The following is a 20,442-nucleotide window of genomic DNA, read 5'->3' on the forward strand; positions in this document are numbered from 1 at the left end:
CACACACACACACACACACACACACACACACACACACACACACACACACACACACACACACACACACACACACACACCTGCACTCTCGGGGGGGGGGGGGATTGAGCTAATAAAGGTCCATGTACCCAAGATACAGGCTACAGTTCATGAAACCGAAACATCAGTTATCGTTGTCATTCAAGATTTTACATAATCCCATGATGTTAAAACGTATTGGGAGAAAACTTTAATTTATTTATTTTATTTATTTATTTTTGATACTTAAATTTATTTTTGATATCAGGTTTGGGCTGTTGGGATTCATAATTCAAAGAAGAAGAAAAAAAAAACAAAAAAAAAACATGGCAAGCCAAGATCGACACCAAGTGCAGGACTTCAACAATTCAACAACAGCTAGGATTGAGTCGACGTCATCTCAGGTGAGATTTCATCCATAACCCTTGTACTTCCTCAGATAAATTTACAACATAATTTGCCCTAAAACATGACACTATGTGGTTGATATAGGATGAATAAAGAAATGGTCTATTGTTCCATTGCATCCTTTCTTACATCCTTTTTGCTCTGCCTCTAAAGCTTCTTGTTGAGTGAGGTGGTCGTAAATTGCATTGGTGATTATACCTGTTAAAAGTTTTTAATGTTGTTGCTCGGCATGTTATTGGTCTATATTTGTGGGGTAGATGGGTTTCTTCAGATTTAGGAATCAGAAGAGTGGTGCCTTCTGTGAATCATTCATCTAATGGCTGTTCCCCTTGGATGAGTTTGTTAAATGCTCGAGCATCGTGAGGGTGGAGAGAGCATGTAGTTGCTAGAGCAATTATCATTGGGTGCATTTCCTGTGGATATATTGCTTTTTCTTTTCCAAGTGTAGTATCCAATATGCTTCCTTGTATTGTTGTTTTCTTTTTCATCTTCAAAAATACCTTTCCAGAATTCTTCTCAGTCCTCCTTTTTTTGGGGGAGAGTTGTCACATTTTGTTTCTGTTTTCCTCATCCGCGGAAGAACGTTTTCAGGTTGTTTTCAAACTGCTGATTTTGATTTGTTCTGTTGTTGGCCTCATTATAGTTTTTCATATTTTTCATGCTATCTGTTGTATTTAGAGTTTATTATGGGCAGCTAAAGGTTCTAGTCCATCATTTTCCAAGTTGTATTTATTTTTTATTTGTCCAATTCTCTTCTTGAGCTTTGGATTTCTGTTTCCCCTCTTCAATTGTTCGATTTGGTTTGCTTGCACCCTCAGCTTCTCAAGTCTCAGTTTCCATGGCGGTGTTATATTTATGATCACATTATCAGATATATATTTCTTGTGTTGTTGTTTACCTGTTATTTTCTCTTGGACATGCAGTGCTGCTGCAAAACTCACATCGTTAATTTCTCGGATTAGGTGATTTTGGGTGACTGCTTGGTTTATTCTCATTAGTTATATTCCAAACTGTTTGTTGGTGTATATTCGGTAGAGATGTGGTCTTAGCTTGAGTGATATTCATTTGATTTCCTCCATTTTATTAGCCAGCTCATCTTCCAGCAGATGCTGTTCATTGTCGACCTCCACCTCTTCATTCTGTTGTCCATTATTCTCCTACTCATTGTGATCTATCCTTGTTGCTCTTATTTGTTCTGTTTGTAAAGGTGCTATTTGATCTGAGTTAGTAACTTTAAGTGGATCTATCACTGGAACTATCACTCTTGCCTGTGTGGATCATCTCGAGTCTTTTCAAATCAGAATGGTTTAAAAATGCATTTTCATTGTAAAGCAGGAATTGCCTTTTATGAATCTCCCATTAATACACATTGAGACAGCTGCGTCTTGTTTTGCTTTTTGTTCATTTTCTGAGGCTCTGAGGAGAGTTGTCGGGCACACCCACATACGACTGAGACAGAACAGGACTCAACTTTATTCAAACACAGCCGTTCACCTTGAGAAAAAGAGCTTCACGGAATACATGAGGCTTTTCTCTGTGGGTCATTCAGTGTCAAATCAACAAATGCCTCCAGGTCGACCATCTCAGATTTTCATGATTTTTTTGTGTGGGTTGGACAAATATTGAACAGATAAAATTTCAAATATTAGTTCTGTATTCCAAGGAGTTTTGAGATATGACCCCTACAGCATGTCAAGGTTGGTTGAAGAAAAACGACCCCCAAATTATCCTTCAATTTCAGCACCCATTTTTTGGCATCTGTTTGAGATAAAGCAATGAATTTTTTTTTCCTAATGCAACTTTTATGGTATTTTAAAGAAAAAATAAAGCCGGATACATTGCAGAAAAAATGAGGCCTGCAGCCACCCTCAAAAATGGTAAAAATCAAAATAGCACGACTGAAACGGGCAACTTTGACCCATGTTAAAAGTACCTTTCATTTATTGTGTCACCCATGTAATTTTTTGTGGAAAATATACTAAAATGTCTACCAAAATATGAATTACCAGGTGTCTAGTTATTACTAATACAGTTATTCGTAATAAAGTTATTACTAATACAATAAATGGATACAAAGGGCAATTTTCAAATGCATGTCTGATTCTTTCTAAATTATACTGTCTTTATTTTATGAATCAGTAGTTGAGCTAATGTGTGCATTACTTTGATGTCATTGGAGTCTAAACAAAACTTGCACAATATTATCAGTGCCTGAATAACTTCAGTAATATGTGATGTATCGGTCATTTGAAGGGATCCACTTTGAAGCTTTCAAGTGGAAATTAACAGTTATTTTGACTAATGGCTTGGCCACACTGACATTGCATTGCGTTGTGCTGCGTTTTTTGTAAGGTGTTATGTACTGTGTGCTATAAATAGATTTAACGCACTGGTGTTGTTTAGCTTTATTGATGGAGTTGGTAGGATATGAAGGATTGCAATAAAACTAATGAGATTTGGTACAGTTATAGTACATGAAAGGAGCTTTCATTGATACCAAGCACGTATATTTTGAAGGTCAGCCACATGTGATTTTTTTGACCTGAAAATCATGAAATTTCATATTTTTCCCTTTTTGAAAGGGCCTAAAATAAAAAATAAATGCAGTAGATTCATATTTTGTTTTTTATTGGTTATATTTTATTGTTATATTTTGGTAGACATTTTAGTATATATTTCACAAAAAAAATTACATGGGTGACACAATAAATGAAAGGTACTGTGACGTCCACGGGACTTGAACGGTCCTGCCAACGTAGGATGTGCCGAAACGATGGAGGCGGTTTATTTTTATAACCCAAGGGTGGCGGTTTTGATCGCTCTCTAGCAAACGGGACGAGGAAGGTGGCACGAGTCGCTTTTCACCGAGTTTAAAATGTTTATTTTCTACACAAGAGCGATAAGAAGACTCGGCAAGAGGAGGGATCCGTGGAGGATTCGACGAAAGGTGGTGTGGATTTGGGCGTGGGGGAAAACACAAACAATTTCAATGGATATACAGCAAAATGTAAAGAATTAATTCATTGGTATACGAATCTCAGACCCTCTAAGACGCCAGGTACACACACACACACACACACACACACACACACACACACACACACACACACACACACACACACACACACACACACACACACACACACACACACACACACACACACACACACACACACACACACAACGTAGCTAGTTCGTCAGGTTTGCCCGTGGTGTCGATGCAAAAGTCATTGGATTGGTGCCGGACGAGTTGGCGTTGTGCCTGTCAGGGGCAGGAGACACGGTGGTGCAGATGTTCCCTCAAACCTTCCCGGCAGAATTGTGGTTTTTGGCCTGTGAGCTCCAACCAATCACCGTGGTGTTGTTCTTGGTGGTGTCGACCTCCTGGTGTGGGCCCAAGACCGCTCACAGCCGCCAGGAAGCCCAGTACTTGCGCCAAGATGCGAGCAGGAGAGGGAGGCAGGTCTGCCCACCGTTCGGTCCCATACCCAGAGCCAGCAGAACACGAGAGCCAAACAAGGTGAGGCATGAGGCACAGCAAGGCCACGAGACACGACGAATCGAGGAACGAGCAAACACAACCCAAGAGAGTGCTGAGAGACCTGCCTCGATGAGAGCTTTCCTTTCTTACTCTTCTTTCTTCTCCTTCCAACCAGAATCGTTTTTATACTCCAGAGTCCTCGTCACTTCCAACGGAACCGCTCACTGGTCCTCTGCCTGTCGCCTTCCGCCAATCGTCATCAAGGGGCGGAGCCATCCGCAGCACCCACCATTCTGTTACGTCACGGCAAGCCTACAGGAAATACTAAAAGGGAATACGCATAAACACTTACCCTAACCCGTCTCCCTATCTAATTACGTGACAATTATCATTTCCCCCTTAAAGAAATGGACATGTACTCGACATTTTATCGCCACTGAATTGCTACTTATTACATCGAGATCCTGGTACAACTCGAACAGCATGGCATACCTAATTAAACATCCTAATTACCCTTTGAATGCATAACCTAACCCCCTTCAGACGTAACACTGCCCCCTCCTCTGGTACCACAGCTCCTGCAAGGTATATCATAGGCGCTACCGTACCAGCCTCACCACTGACTGACTCACACCTATTTAACCTAACGAAATAAAGCAGGAGAGGCAATGGGCAGTGAGCCGCAGCTAACTTACCTATCCTGCTTAACGTACTTCCCCCTTATGGCCTTATCCTCGCCTAAACAATCATTCTTTTTTTTATTTATTTAATCACATGAGAGCACTGAGCGAAGTTGCACTCCACCCTCTGGTTCATCGCTCCTGTCCAACACTCTTCCGGTGATCTGGGGAGGGGAAACAAAAGGTTCCACAAAACACAACACATACTCTACATTCCTACTCTATGCCTTAACGACACTATTCACGGGATATTTACACGCGACCGCGTCTCCAGTGATGCTAATAGACCCAGCGTTACCTGGGGAGCCAATTTTCAAAGTTGCCTCACTCTAAAATTATGCGGACATCATGCCCTTGCTGCACCTTTCAAGTTGTGCGGGATCGAGTGGGACTCGGACATCTTCACAACACTCACACCATGGTCATCATCACATTCCTAGGTCATGGTCCCCATTTCAATGATTGCAGGCTGAATCCCGTCATGGCCGTGGGGTGGGTTACCACATGATGGGGGCCTCAGGTGCAACCATGCCCACAGGTAAGCTTAAGTCCAACGCGGATGTTTCTCCGCCCCGCTCCCTTTGCTTCCCACCCCCTGGTAGCCATCAGCTCTAACCCCGTACAACACACTGGAAGGGGTCTCACTGGCTCCTCTGGCCTTCCTGGGTCGCCAAGTCCTACCGCCTTGGTCGCCCAACCAAACCCCCTCCGAGTTGCCTCCAGACACTGTCACCATCAGCCACTAGGGGTGAGTCTCCTTGAAGGGGGTCGCAATTCTCGCTCGCAGTGAGCCTCAGCAATCCCTGCGGACAAGCACATCATCCCCACCCACAAAACCCACATGACTCCCCTCACCCCATCGGCCTCACATGTGACACCTGCATTTCCAACACTTCACTGACCATGACCTTCCCAGTTACCACACCATGGCCAATAAAAAAATCAATGTGTGCACCATACAGTTCACTTCTTAACTTGAAACAACTCACCCAGCACTTCTCCTCACCCGATCCACGCACCAGCCATTGGACAGCCACTCGTGCCCGCTTTGTTACCAATTACCCACTGTCCCTATTGTCACTCTAAAACCCAGCAGAACTTACAAACTCATGCCAATTTTCCCACAATTCACTATTTTCACCAAAGGAGGGCACTCCGCCACAATCTCACCAGCCGAGCATGGCCCTATATGCTCAGCTCGATCTAGTTTCCCCGACCTCCGACAGTGATCTCCGGACTCAATCAAGGTAAGGGCACCTCGGATAGACCTGGCGGTTCAGCAGGAGGATTCATCCTCTCCGGGCTTAAAAGTCTATTGGAGGGTCTCTCCATCGCCGGGTACCGGCAATATCATTGCCCGCACCGGAAACAACTCCCCATAAAAGCCCCCCGTGGGTATCGGTGTAATGTCTCTTCAGGTTCCGGACCCCCTCGGCCATAATCAAATTGCTCTATTGGCTGGGCTGGACCCCACCGCTGTGGCACACCTACTGCCGAATTACCCCTTATCAAACTTGACAGTTTCTGGCAAATTTCCTGAAGCAGTTGGGTAATGCCAATTTCTCCCAGCCCCTCTCCCTGATCCTGAATCTCCGCCTGTCGGACCGTCACCGATGGCCACTCTGGCACCCGACCCGGCTGCCTCCACGAGGCCAGCCTAGCCGCGCACTCGGCCACTTGGTGAACGGTGGGCGGATCCTGTAACTCCACTAGCGCTCGAACCTCAGGGTCCGGAAGAGCAGCTAAAAAATTATCTTGTGCCAGTCTGTCCCACGCCTCCATTGTTAGGTCCCGATACGCGATCCTAACTGATTGGTAAATGTCCTGTGCCAGCTCCTGCACTGTCTCGCCCGACTTTAATCTGCGGTGCTGGAGCTGGGCCCGCACCAGATCACAGTTTGCTGCGAACCCAAACCGACGACTCAACGCCTCGCAAATGTGGGAGCTGGTCAACATCCCCTCCGCGATCACGTTTAACACATCTGCGGCTGGTCCCCGCAATGTTGCCACCAAATTCCCTGTACGTTCCCGCTCGTTCCACCCGTGTAGTCGGGAAATACACTCAAATTGGGTCAGAAAAGCCTCAAAGCTCCCTGACCCGTCAAAATTTACCAGGGGGATCACTTTCCCGGTGGCCCGCTTCCCAGTTTCTCCCTTGTCCGAATCCAGCCCAGGGATCAAACACCCTTGTGGCTGCGTATCCAATTTTGGAGCCCCCTGTGGCCAAAGATGTTTTGTGGTGAGGGTCTCATGGGTCAATTTTGCCTCCTGTTCCAAACGTTGAATGGACCGATTCACCTCTTCCCGCAGGATCTTCTGGGCCCGCACAACCTCCTCCAAGGCTCCGTCGCGAGTTTGTAGCTGCTCCTCAACCAACCCGGACACTCTACTTACAAAACACGGCTCTACCAGGCCTTTATCTAAGTCTCCCTCTTGGCTCATAATTTTATCTTGTTCGTCCAAACGAGCCTCCAATCCTTTTACCTCCTTCACCAAATTAATCCGTTGCTTCCTCAGCTCTCCCCACTCTTCTACTTGCAGCTGCATACGAGCATCCACACAGGCACGATGACGTTCCAGGCCTTCATCCACTTTATCAACCGGAATGTTCGTTTCATCAATTTTATCCACCAATGTTTTTCGTTTATTTTTTCCCCTCCAATGTAATTTCTTCCTTTGTTTCCTCCAATCTATCCTCAAATTTACTTTGTATTTCCCACTATTTAACATCCACACACTCCTGCATCTCAGTTTTCATTTTCTCCATCTTTTCCCCTAATTCATCCCTCATTTAATCAATCCATGCACCCAACTGTTCCCCCATTACCCCCAATTGATTTGCATTTCTGCCCCCTGTGCCGTCATTTCTGCCCTCTGTGCTGTAACTGCACTCATTAAACGTTCCAACATTGTCCAGATCGACATCGCGCCAGTTTCCAGCGCTGTCGGCTCCGTTACGGGCGATGAAGCACAGTCCACGCCCGGAATGGGGGAGGTTCCGATCCTACCCCCGTCTCTCCCTTCTTCCCCTGACTCACTGCCAGACACGTGGCCTTCCTCCTCAAACATCTGCACATCCGCCATGTGCAGAAGTCCCGTTTGCCACCAATTAAATTTAATTTGAAAAATCCTGCCAAAATTTTCCCGCGCTCGCGTGCTTTTCTGAAGTGATTTTATATTACAATTGGGGGCGAGATTTTAATCTTTGTATATTCTCCCGATACCAAATATAATTTAGAGGGGTTCGAATATCCGACACTCCTGACACCAATGTGACGTCCACGGGACTTGAACGGTCCTGCCAACGTAGGATGTGCCGAAACGATGGAGGCGGTTTATTTTTATAACCCAAGGGTGGCGGTTTTGATCGCTCTCTAGCAAACGGGACGAGGAAGGGAGCACGAGTCGCTTTTCACCGAGTTAATAATGTTTATTTTCTACACAAGAGCGATAAGAAGACTCACTCACTCAAGAGGAGGGATCCGTGGACGATTCGACGAAAGGTGGTGTGGATTTGGGCGTGGGGGAAAACACAAACACTTTCAATGGATATACAGCAAAATGTAAAGAATTAATTCATTGGTATACGAATCTCAAACCCTCTAAGGCGCCAGGCACACACACACACACACACACACACACACACACACACACACACACACACACACACACACACACACACACACACACACACACACACACACACACACACACACACACACACACACACACACACACACACAACGTAGCTAGTTCGTCAGGTTTGCCCGTGGTGTCGATGCAAAAGTCATTGGATTGGTGCCGGACGAGTTGGCGTTACGCCTGTCAGGGGCAGGAGACACGGTGGTGCAGATGTTCCGTCAAACCTTCCGCACAGAATTGTGGTTTTTGGCCTGTGAGCTCCAACCAGTCACCGTGGTGTTGTTCTTGGTGGTGTCGACTTCCTGGTGTGGGGCCAAGACCGCTCACAGCCGCCAGGGAGCCCAGTTCTTGCGCCAAGATGCGAGCAGGAGAGGGAGGCAGGTCCGCCCACCGTTCGGTCCCGTACCCAGAGCCAGCAGAACACGAGAGCCAAACGAGGTGAGGCATGAGGCACAGCAAGGCCACGAGACACGACGAATCGAGGAACGAGCAAACGCAACCAGAGAGAGTGCTGAGAGACCCGCCTCGATGAGAGCTTTCCTTTCTTACTCTTCTTTCTTCTCCTTCCAACCAGATCGTTTTTGTACTCCAGAGTCCTCGTCACTTCCAACGGAATCCCTCACTGGTTCTCTGCCTGTCGCCTTCCGCCAATCGTCATCAAGGGGCGGAGCCATCCGCAGCACCGTTCTGTTACGTCACGGCAAGCCTACAGGAAATACTAAAAGGGAATACGCATAAACACTTACCCTAACCCGTCTCCCTATCTAATTACGTGACAATTATCATTTCCCCCTTAAAGAAATGGACATGTACTCGACATTTTATCGCCACTGAATTGCTACTTATTACATCGAGGTCCTGGTACAACTCGAACAGCATGGCATACCTAATTAAACATCCTAATTACCCTTTGAATGCATACCCGAACCCCCCTCAGACATAACAGTACTTTAACATGGGTCAAAGTTGCCCGTTTCAGTCGTGCTATTTTGATTTTTACCATTTTTGAGGGTGGCTGCAGGCCTCATTTTTTCTGTAATGTATCCGGCTTTATTTTTTCTTTAAAATACCATAAAAGTTGCATTAGGAAAAAAAAATTCATTGCTTTATCTCAAACAGATGCCAAGAAATGGGTTGCTGAAATTGAAGGATAATTTGGGGGTCGTTTTTCTTCAACCAACCTTGACACGCTCTCGGGGTCATATCTCAAAAACTCCTTGGAATACAGAACTAATATTTGACATTTTTTCTGTTCAATGATTGTCCAACCCACACAAAAAAATCATGAAAATCTGAGATGGTCGACCTGGAACTTTTCTGAAAATTTGTTTATTTGACACGGAATGACCCCTGTGCAATTAATGGGACATCTTTAGGAAGATATTTCACTCCCACCCCCCCCCCCCAATACTGTCACCCACTTCCCACCACTCCCCCAATGGCATGCCAATCCATGATGTTTGTCCGTGTTATATCCTTTCAAATGCTGAGCATAAAGCAAGGAATCAGCACGTACAATATTTATAAGTCTTTGGTATGACTCAGCTAGTTCTTCCACAAATCTGTGCAGGTACTCACACAATTAGTCCTTTAAGGACATCTTCCTCTTCTTCTTCTTTCGGCTGCTCCCGTTGGGGGTTGCCACAGGCGATCATCCATTATGATCCGCATAATGATTTGGCACATGTTTTACGCCGGATGCCCTTCCTAACGCAACCCTGGTCGCCTCTTACAACACAGGGATATGGTACACCTATTCTAACCGGGGCATACACCGGGCCCAGTACACTGGTACTCACTTCGCCGACCTCAGAAGGATGACAGGCTGAATCAACCTCCTGGTGTGTATTAATTCAAGCGGCCAACGGGGCTTGAACTCAGGACCTTTTGGATCCCAAGCCGCTACCCAAACCACTACGCCAACACCAGGCTAGTCTTTTAAGGACAGAAACAAGAAAAACAAATTGATGGTTTTGCAAAACTACCTGCCCAACAGTTACCACTTCAATGCTGTATTCACCATCTGCAGAGAGAGAAGTCTGACAAGGTTCTCCATTCACAAGAGTATCATCCAAAGTCCCTTGAGAAGTGAAGGAATTGGTGTCAGGAAGACAACCTGCTTCCACCGGAGACATTTCACCAAAACAATGGCCAATATTAGGTTGGTCTATTGAACCAACAGGCAAACGAGTGCAGCTGATTACTGAAATAATCTTTCACTTGGTGGTACAAGCACCAAATTTGGTATACATGTGCTCCAGGACCTATTCTCTCAGAAAAGTACGCTATCCACATTGAAAAACAAAATGGCCGTCATTTTTCAAAATGGCTGCCATTTGAAGTGGTTTGAATCTGTGTTTGAGCTCAATTTTGATGGAATAATGCTATTTTAACGTTCCATGCATCGAAATATATGTTTTTGAGTTAGAAAAATCCATTTCTGCACTTACAAAATCGTAATTATTGAAAACTAAGATGATATGGCCGGAATTAAATGACAGGCTCTTTTAGCGCTACATTTTGCAAAAATAAAAAAATGAAGAATAATATAGCATATACAGCAGGAAATTCTTATCTTTTGATTCACGTGGTGGATTAGTCAATCATTTAGTCCTCACATTTGCATGCACACAAATGTGTACACTTGAGACTGAAGCGATAGCATTTACATTGCCCTCGGCATTCCGTCTTGTAGCCACATTTTGTTAACTGCTCACAACTCTGGGAAATGGGTGGAAGGGTCGTCCAAAAGACTTGCCATATCTTTCTGCCATATCTGCCTCACCATCTTTCTGCCACCCCCAGTTAGCAGGGCTTTCAGTTTGCATTTTGCACACTGTTGCCTGGCCCCATATGCAGCCTGCTTGGTAGGCAGACCGTTTGACATGCTGTATGAGAGCTGCGCTTGTCGGTGGAATGGCATCATAAGACCTTTGCTTCCGAGCAAACAAGTCCAGTCTTGCCTCATCAACTTTGTCCATAGTGCTGTTCTTGTCATACATGGTGATGACAAACTTCTCAAGGACGTTGTAGTCTGCATTTTCCACGACTGGTGGGTACTGACTTCACTTCTTGAAGACGGGAGTCACTTGAGGGGAAACCTCCCATGCCTGCCATGCAGTTTTTTGCCTTTTCTGCGAAAAGCTGACAGAATATCACAGCCAGTGAAGGCGTGAAAGAACAGCATGCCACTGGATTTGTCTGGGCCAAGATTCGCCACCATGTCATGAATTGGCAACCACTTAATGAACTGACCCTGGCCAAATTCAACCCACAGCATTTCCATGCCTGCGTCTTGGAGGGTAGCAAAAACACTGACTGCAACAACGAGAACATCTGTGTCACATGCTGTAATCAACACAGACGTCATCTGTTGCTTGGCTGCATGAAGAGCATGAGTGAAGATTCTGGAGTCAGCTTCCTCGTGGTTGCAAGGACTTAAGCCATCAAGACTGATGGATCTTTTGGAAAGAGCCTGATCTCCTTTGGTCACAACAACGACATTGTCAGGACACATGTTCACTATCTTATTAGCAAGGAACCCAAAGAGCTCTGTCTTGTTATTGTTGTCTCTCAGGAAACTTTTCCAGTTAGGTGGCAGCTTGGTTTTCTCCATCACTCCCACTCCCATCGGCGAATCGTCGGAACTCCCAAACTCCTTTTGGATCCCAAGCCGCTACCCTAACCATTACGCCAACACCAGGCTAGTCTTTTAAGGACTTAAACAAGAGAAACAAATTGATGGTTTTGCAAAACTACCTGCCCAACAGTTACTACTTCAATGCTGTACTCACCATCTGCAGAGAGAGAAGTCTGACAAGGTTCTCCATTCACAAGAGTATCATCCAAAGTCCCTTGAGAAGTGAAGGAATTGGTGTCGGGAAGACACCCTGCTTCCACCGGAGACATTTCACCAAAACAATGGCCAAAAAAAAAAAAAAAAAAAAAAACTAGGTTGGGCTATTGAACCAACAGGCAAACAGCAAAGTAAGTCTATTCAACCAACAGGCAAACAACCAACTAACAGAAGGGAGGTCAGGTTACTCGAAAGGGAGGGAAGGTCGAGTTACACCCAAATGCCTAACAGATTGATCGTCTCTGTGGGAAGGTCAAGTTCTATGAAAGCAATATTTTCTCACGAGATAACGGAGTGGAGTAGCATGTTAAAAGAAACAAAAGTGGAATGGCCCATGCAAGAAAACCTCCACAAATAGAAATAGGCCACGCAAATTACACAGTAACTAGAAGGGCACTCGGTAGAACGCATACCTCCGCCACGTAATGCCTGATCCACGAGAACATATCGGGCCTAATACATTTTTGAAATATCATGCTATACAATATTATATCGTTTTTGGCCCTATCTCTCAATGGTGAAGAATCACTAAAAATTACATAATTCTCGTATCCAGATTCGAATCTTCACCAAAATCAAATAAATTCGTCCTTGACACACACCCAAGCTGTGCACCAAGTTTCGTCCGAATCCGTCCATAACTTTTTGAGATATCCTGCTATATATAAGTTAACCCTCTCTCAATGATGAAGAATCACTGAAAAAAATATCAGATCTGGGTCCGGATTCGGATCTTCACCAAAATCTAATCATTTAGTCCATGTCACATACCCAAGCTCTCCACAAAATTTTGTCCGGATCCATCCACAACTTGTGTTGTTGTTCACAAACAAACAAACAGACAGGAGTGGAAACATAATCTCCATCCACCTTCGGTGGCGGAGGTAATAATGGATGGTAAACATATTATTTTATGAATAAAAATAATTTTTATGGTAACATTTTGATCGGTAAGTATGAACAAAAACATATCCGTCGCGATGACTCTGCTCCTATTTAGAGTCCCTGAAGAGGAGAGTTGTGACATGACGTGTGCCTGGTGTTGGCTTCATGGTTCAAGTGGTGGGCTTGGGATCCCACTTGGCTGTTGAATTAATACCAGGCGGGGTTGGCTCTGCCTGTCATCCTTCCGAGGTTGGCAAAATGAGTGCCAGCTTGCTGGTATCTTGTGTTGGGGTGGCGACCTGTCCAGGATTGTACCCAATAGCCAAGGAGACTGCTTAAACAGAACCAACGCTCTGCACAGAGTGTAGTCCCAGTGGATGGATGGATGCAGGTTCGGTGTGCCGCATTCGATGGATACAAAATGGCCTCAAATTGCAAGTTGTTGCTACTCTTCGTAAATCGGGACTCCATGCCAACTCCTCCTGCATGGCAATGGTGAGAGGAGGCTCATCGTGTTGGAAAACAAAGGTGGAGGAAACAGTGCTGATTGGGTCACAGCACAAACAATGGCAGCCGGTGCGTTTTCCCAGCAAGCGCTGCATGTTATGGATTTACTTAATTTTATAAATACATTTTTCATAAAATCTTTCTCCAGAACAAAGAGCTCTGACCAATAAGTGTTAAGCGTGGTGGAACTATACTTCCACAAACACTCAGAATGGTTCAGGTAAACTCCCGCAAACAAATAGTCATATCGACCAATAACTTACTCTGCATGTAATTTGTGTACAACCTCCACAATGAGCTTGAGATCAATGCAAATAAAAATAAATAAATAAATAAAACCATTCCACAAACATCACCACATTTACTGTTTTGCTCATTTGAGGTGAATCCCAGTACAACAACAACGCCGACGCAGGTTGTTTAAATGCATGTGTTGACGCATCAAGTCATGATTTGGTGATAAATACCAGCAGAATAAATGAGAGCCATGGAAAAAAAATTGGAACACACTATCCCATTAGAATTATGAGAACATCAATAATTTTTAACAAATTACGTTTTTCTTGTTCGGATGAGCTTGAATGGCTTGATGGCCGAGTGGCTCAAACCTCAACATTATACTTCACTTCAGCGGTTTGATTCCAGAAACCATATAATGTTAGGTTTCAACACATCTTCCATGGGATTGCCTAGTTGTCTCACAGGAAAAGGCCTCAGCATGAGTAATGTTCACAAATACCACCGTTGACACGGATGTTGCAACTCCGAGTCGAGCAACTCTCAATAAACCTAATCTCAACATTAGCATGTTGAGTGGTGGATGGCTGACATTGTCAGGATGTGTTTCAAGTTCTTGGTTGTTTGCCTCAATTTTCAAGTCCAGTATTTACAACATGATGAGATTTTTACAACATGATGTGAAATGATGATCAGGTTCCATATTCACCACCACCATATAACGTGCAGAGAAACAAAGTACAAAGTCATCTTCAACACTCGTGATAATCAAAATAAAAAGGAATATTTTTACAGATTAAACTTGTATCTAACAAATGCAGGAGTAGCAAACAATTCTCATTAACTCACACTTAGGACTCGATGCAAACAAACTTTGATTTACAAATCATTGCAGGAAAGCAAAATCGTCAGGTATAACGGCTCAATGAGCTGCCTCAAAGCTCTCTACCATCAGAGATTGTTCAAGGAAGAATAAAAATAAATAAAAGATCACAAAATACATCAGAAATACTCATTCTCCAACTTTCACCGGAGGGGAGGGAAGACCAACCACGGACTCATCACTTCATCGACAGCATCGAGATTACTTGGGAACTTCGGGTTTACCGCAAACTAAATAAAGGAATGAAACTGATTTCACCAACTCAGAAAACCCTGAAATGCAATTAACTCAGTGCTGTGCTCACCACCTGGAGAGTTAAAATCTTCATTCGGCCCCTCCTTCACACGAATGCTGTTTGAAATCTGAGGGACGCAACTGCGGGGAAGTTCTTCCAATATATCTGATTCATCTGCACAGAATTCAATGCAAAGCCAGGTAAAAGGTGTTTATAATGAAATATTATTTTGTGTTTATACTATGTTTAGCAGTCACACATCAGCAGGCTATTCAAATTATTGAAGCAGTATACAGATATGGCAACAGATGAAAACATCATATTATCCCTTTCAAGCAACTTCAAAGCAGGACGAGCCCATTTGGCCCATAAAAGCTTGTACTGGTATTGCTAACCTCTGGTTGTTTCTCCGTGTTCCACAATCTAAATGCTGTTGTCAAGCAAAGAAGCAGCATGAATCATGTTAAAAGTTTTTGGTAGAGCTCCACAGTGGTAGAGTTCAACAACACCAAAGTTGAAAAGTCCCGCGCCCGGCGCTCCGAGGTCCCGTGCCCCGAGGTCCCGCGCTCCGAGGTCCCGTGCCCCGAGGTCCCGTGCCCCGAGGTCCCGCGCTCCAAAGTCCCATGCCTGGGGATCCAAGGAGTTTGTGCCAGGCTCATGACGGGATTTGCATGGCGAATCGTCGGAACTCCCAAACTCCTCTCCGTGCACGTACCGAACACGACTCCTTCCTTCCTCGCACCACCCGACTCAGCGCAAAACACGACTCTTGGGAGGCTCCTCTCTGTGCAAGTCCCCACCACCACCACTCCTTTTCAGACTCCTGTCCGTGCTCGACGATTCAAATCATAACCGCACTAGGCATCGAAGTGTGAAACCGCTGTCACACCTTGACGTTTTAGCCAGCGTATGCCGATGTATGAAAAATTTGCCGAACCAAGCTGGCGCACGTCGAATACGTTATGGGTAAGTTTTGTACGTGTTAAGAGCAAGCTGGCATACGTCGTAGTATGCTGGCAGACATCGTAGTGCGCTGGCATATGTCGTCATACGCCGAGTACGTCGAGACATTTTCAGCATGTTGAAAATTTCTCGACGTACTCGGCATATGACACACGTTCCGCATACGCTGGCATAAGTTGTTGGCACGTTACTTGTACGTTACTCATAAGTCGAAACACGTCGACGGAATGGTTAGCGTCAGTGTTCCAGACTCCCTGGTTTTTTTTTTTTCTTCTTCGGTATGACAGTGATGTTGACATTTCGATTTCTAGTGCGGTTATGATTTAAATCGTTGAGCGGAAACCTATTAATTACTTATATTATAACATAACCGCACTAGAAATAGAAGTGTCAACATCACCATCACGCCGAAGAATTAAAAAAAAAATAAAAACAGGGAGTCTGGAACACTGACGCTAACCATTACCTTGACTTGTTTCGACTTATGAGTAACGTACAAGTAACGTGTGTCAACGTGTGTCAACGATCGCGTAACGTGCCTACAACACGTTACTCATAGGTTAGAAATAAGTTTCGGGTACGCTAAACATTACCTCGACGTGTTTCGACTTATGAGTAACTTACAAGTAACGTGTGTTGATGTGTGTCAACGATCGTGTAACATGCCTACAACTTATGGCCAAGCGTATGCGGAATGTGTGGGTCATACGCTGGCATACGTCGAAAAATTTCAAGCATGGAAAATTTGTCTAACACCTCGGCGTACTACGACGTATGCCAGCATACAAAGACGTATGCCAGCATACTACGACATATGCCAGCGTGCTCTTAACGTATCCAAACTTACCCATAACGTATTCGATGTGTGCGAGCGTTTTAGCCAAATTTTGCATACGTCAGGCATACGCTGGCTAAATCGTCAAGGTGTGACAGGGCCTTAACCGGGGCATACACCGGGACCAGTACACTGGTATTCATTTCGCCGACCTCAGAAGGATGACAGGCTGAGTCAACCCCCTGCTGTTAATTCAGCAGCCAACGGGACTTGAACTCAGGACCCTAGGATCCAAAGCCACCACCCTAACCACTAAGCCAACACCAGGCTTAGGCGCCAAAACACCTGGTCCAAATTGGCTATGGCCTGGGAAAATGTTTTAGCATGTACCAGGACGTCATCCAGGTACACCTCCGAGGTGTACCTTTGCAGACAAAGGAAAAAATGACCCCCTTTTTGTCAAATTTATTGGCAATGAAAAAAAAATACTGCTCGTTTATGAGACCTCACGCAAAGGTTTTAATTCACACAAAAAAAATGGATTCCATGACACGAATCCGCCGCGTACTCGACGTCCACTAACCAGTGAGGGCGGTTTCACACTGGCACCATATAGACATCGTTAAATACATTCCCTATGGTTGTTATAATTGTAAATAATATAAGAGGTTGAAGCCTCTATTATAATAACCAAGGAGTTTCCAACAATATGCCGTACGTGTTACAGAGATGCCAACTTTTGGAAATCAGAATTAGGGAGGATTTGCAACCGACACCAAATAATGTGCGCTAAGCGCACATCTCGAGCGTGGAGCGCTCGACCCTTGCGGCGGGGTCCAGGGCCCGCCTTAGGGCCCTGGAAGCTCTGGGGTTCCAGACGCTCTCTAGTGCCCTCTGAGCCCTATTTTGGAGCATTTAACATTTTAAGAATTCCCACTTTTTGAACAAAAAAAGGGGAAAATTGTGCACTTTTTAATGTTACATGTATGTTAATATTAGTAAGTTAGGGGACAATCAAAGATTAACAAAAAGCACAAAAGAAGCAATATTTTTCTTACCTTACTGGCTGGTACTACTGCTGCTTGCTTTTTCCATGGCAGCTTTGCTGAGTGACAGCTGTGTGGCTCTTTTAGCCCTTCTGATTATGTCTTTGCTGTATTCTCTCTGGTAGCAAGGGGTGCTATGAGCTAATTTTTCAATTAAGAGAGCTTCCAGGGTTTTGACACTCAAATTGGGACGAAATTCAGTATGATTCTTCCGTACAAGACTGAGTGCCCGCTCACATGATGCGTTCGAATGAGGAATGACCAAGATTCCCTTCATCACTTTGCTCAAATTAGGATACTTCTTGGCACCAGTGCAGGGATCTGTGAGCTGTGAAATCCGATGCCACTGCTCATCCACTCTCACTGTTTCAGTAGCAATTGTAGCTATGGAGGCGTCTGCCTGGTAGTGAGCGAATTCACTCTCAAGACTGTCTATGTCACTATCACCGCCACTGAACAGACAGGGGAATTTCTTGATGAAAAACTCCACACAGTCAAACCCCACTTCTTGGTGTAGCTTAACATCCAGCACCTGAGCATGCTTGGCTAATTCATCATCTAGCGGTCAGGTTTTGAAGATGTAATTGCAGGCTTTCACATAATATGAGCGAACTGCACTGAAGAAACCTTGGATGTCTGACTCACTCAGAGTGAAGGTGGATTTCTTGAGACTCCTTTGTTCCCTTATATACAGTTTGGCATCGTTCCCAATCATGAGGTCCTCATCATTCTTCTGATGATTTCTGTCAGAGAAGGGTACATTTACCAGAGCAACCGATGACACCGATGGTTTCAAAAACCGTACGAAGATATCTTTCAGAAGACCATTCAATTCTCCGTGCAGGAGATGAATACAGGGTTCGTCTCTTTGGAGCAGAAGATTCCCCTTCTCAAAAAGCTTGTTAGCATATCGAAGGAAGAAACAATAGAGTTTTGTTTGTGGAGACAAGAACATCCTGTTGACACGTTTTTCTCTAGATTCCTGCACAGTGTTTGAGGAAGATGCGCTTTTAGTTGTAGAACTCGTAGTACACTTAGCCGCAAGGCGATCACCCTTGCGTTTACTGCCAGCAGAAGAGGTCAGACTCGTAGTACCAGATCCAATTTTACGTTTGAGGAGAGAGCTTGAGGTAGGTGCAGCCAAGGAAGAAGACCTCTGATTGGAAGGTTTTGCTGAGCTTCTATCAAGTGATTTGGCAAAAGCAGAACTTAACTTGGGTCCTTCTTTGCCTGCAGATGGGACTATCACAGTCTTTCTCGACTCTGAAGGGATCTGCTTTGTAGATGAACGTGATGAAGGGCCGGTGATGCTACCTGCTCTCAGCATTGGTTTTGGTGCTGTCCCTGCTGTCTTCTTCGCAGCAGATACTGCAGTGGTAGTGGTGAATGCTGCTCCACTAGTGCTTGATCCTGCAGTGCCAGTACTGGCAGTAGATACAGTGCCGTCCTTCTTGCTCGTTGTTAGAGTCTTGGCTACAGTTGGTTGCATTTTTCTTCGTACTTCTTCTTTGAAGAAGAGGCGAAGTGGCTCCCACTGTTCAATCAGCCTGTCTAGGCACTGACCAAGGGACAGCCACCTTGTTGCGACATGCTTCAGAATCTTGTGTGTCGGGGCATCACAGAGTTCTTGCAGTGTTTTCACTCCTTTGACGCGTTTACTACTTTTGTCCATGTAGTAGTAAATATCGATGAGAAAGTCATCTAATTCAATGGGTAAGGCCTGAGCCGCCTTCTTGGCCGTATTGTGCATCATATGGCAAGGGCATCCCATGATGTAGCACTCTGGATTTTGTTTGTGGATATAAGCAGCGACTCCTTTGTGCTTGCCCACCATGACAGAGGCATTATCAGCACAAAAGGAAACACAATTTCCCCACGGAATTTTCCTGTCACTGAACTCATGATCAAGCAGTTTGAAAATGTTTTCTCCAGTGGAATCTTGTTTGCACGCAGGCAAACTTAGCAAACCTTGCTTCACAATCCCAGCACTGTTGTCATAGTACGAAATCAGGACAGGATATAGCTGGGCCTCACCACTGTCATTGCTACCGTCTGTAGCTAGGCTAAATGGAGCTAGTCTAGCAATATCGGCAATAGATGAAGCAGTAACATTTGACAACTCACCAATTATTGCTGAAGTTTTTGTTCTTGCACATCCATACTTTGAAGCAACTTTTGAATCTGGAAACATCTTTTGAAATAGAGGTCCAGCATGATCTGAGACTGATATGGGCAAGTTATGTTCCACAATAAATCCACTAAAGAGAAGTTCCGCTCGGGTAACATCCTCTTCCTCGCTTGTCCCTTGTTTGGTGAAATAATTCAGAAGTGTACCGGTACTCGTGCTCGAAGATCTCTCCTTTGCAATGTCTGTGTGCCGTTTGCTTCCAACGTGCTTCCGAATATCATCGCGACCTCCGTGCTCAACTGAAATATCAACGCTGCATACTGTACAATACGCATGATGAATTCCTCTTTCAGACTTTCGAATACACGGGTATTGGAGACTGTATTCGGTCTTGTTCTTCTGAGACCATTTCTTGGTCTTCGTAAGCTTCTTTTCTGCCATTTCGTAATCAACATCGAGGGCTTGAAGCATCGGTAACTTCGAAGTCGATGTTCCACAGCTGCAGCGCGACTCGTAGAACTCTAGCGGCTGTTAAACACCGCACGGTGGTCGCGACCGCCGGGCTGGTACGGGGCCCAGCTGCATGCAGTGAGCGTATCGCATGCATATACACTGTGCATACATACCGCATGCACTGTATTGCACACATACCGCATGCACTAAATCTCAGTGCATGATCGCATAAGCGAGATCCAGACCCA

General features: G+C 44.9%; 1 pseudogene across 1 annotated transcript in view; it reads right to left on the bottom strand.

Moving 5' to 3' along the window:
* The window catches only part of LOC147009965 (uncharacterized), a 65,205-nt pseudogene that overhangs the window by 10,443 nt on the left and 34,320 nt on the right, over window positions 1-20,442 (bottom strand). The window contains exon 3 of the transcript XR_015053075.1: window positions 14,899-15,003. The product of XR_015053075.1 is annotated as an uncharacterized LOC147009965 (transcript). The remainder of the gene's footprint in view (window positions 1-14,898; window positions 15,004-20,442) is intronic.

Source organism: Eptatretus burgeri, chromosome 17, assembly GCF_056783735.1.
Source record: "Eptatretus burgeri isolate ZD-2024b chromosome 17, Ebu_testis_v1, whole genome shotgun sequence".
NCBI classification, from domain to species: Eukaryota; Metazoa; Chordata; class Myxini; order Myxiniformes; family Myxinidae; genus Eptatretus; species Eptatretus burgeri.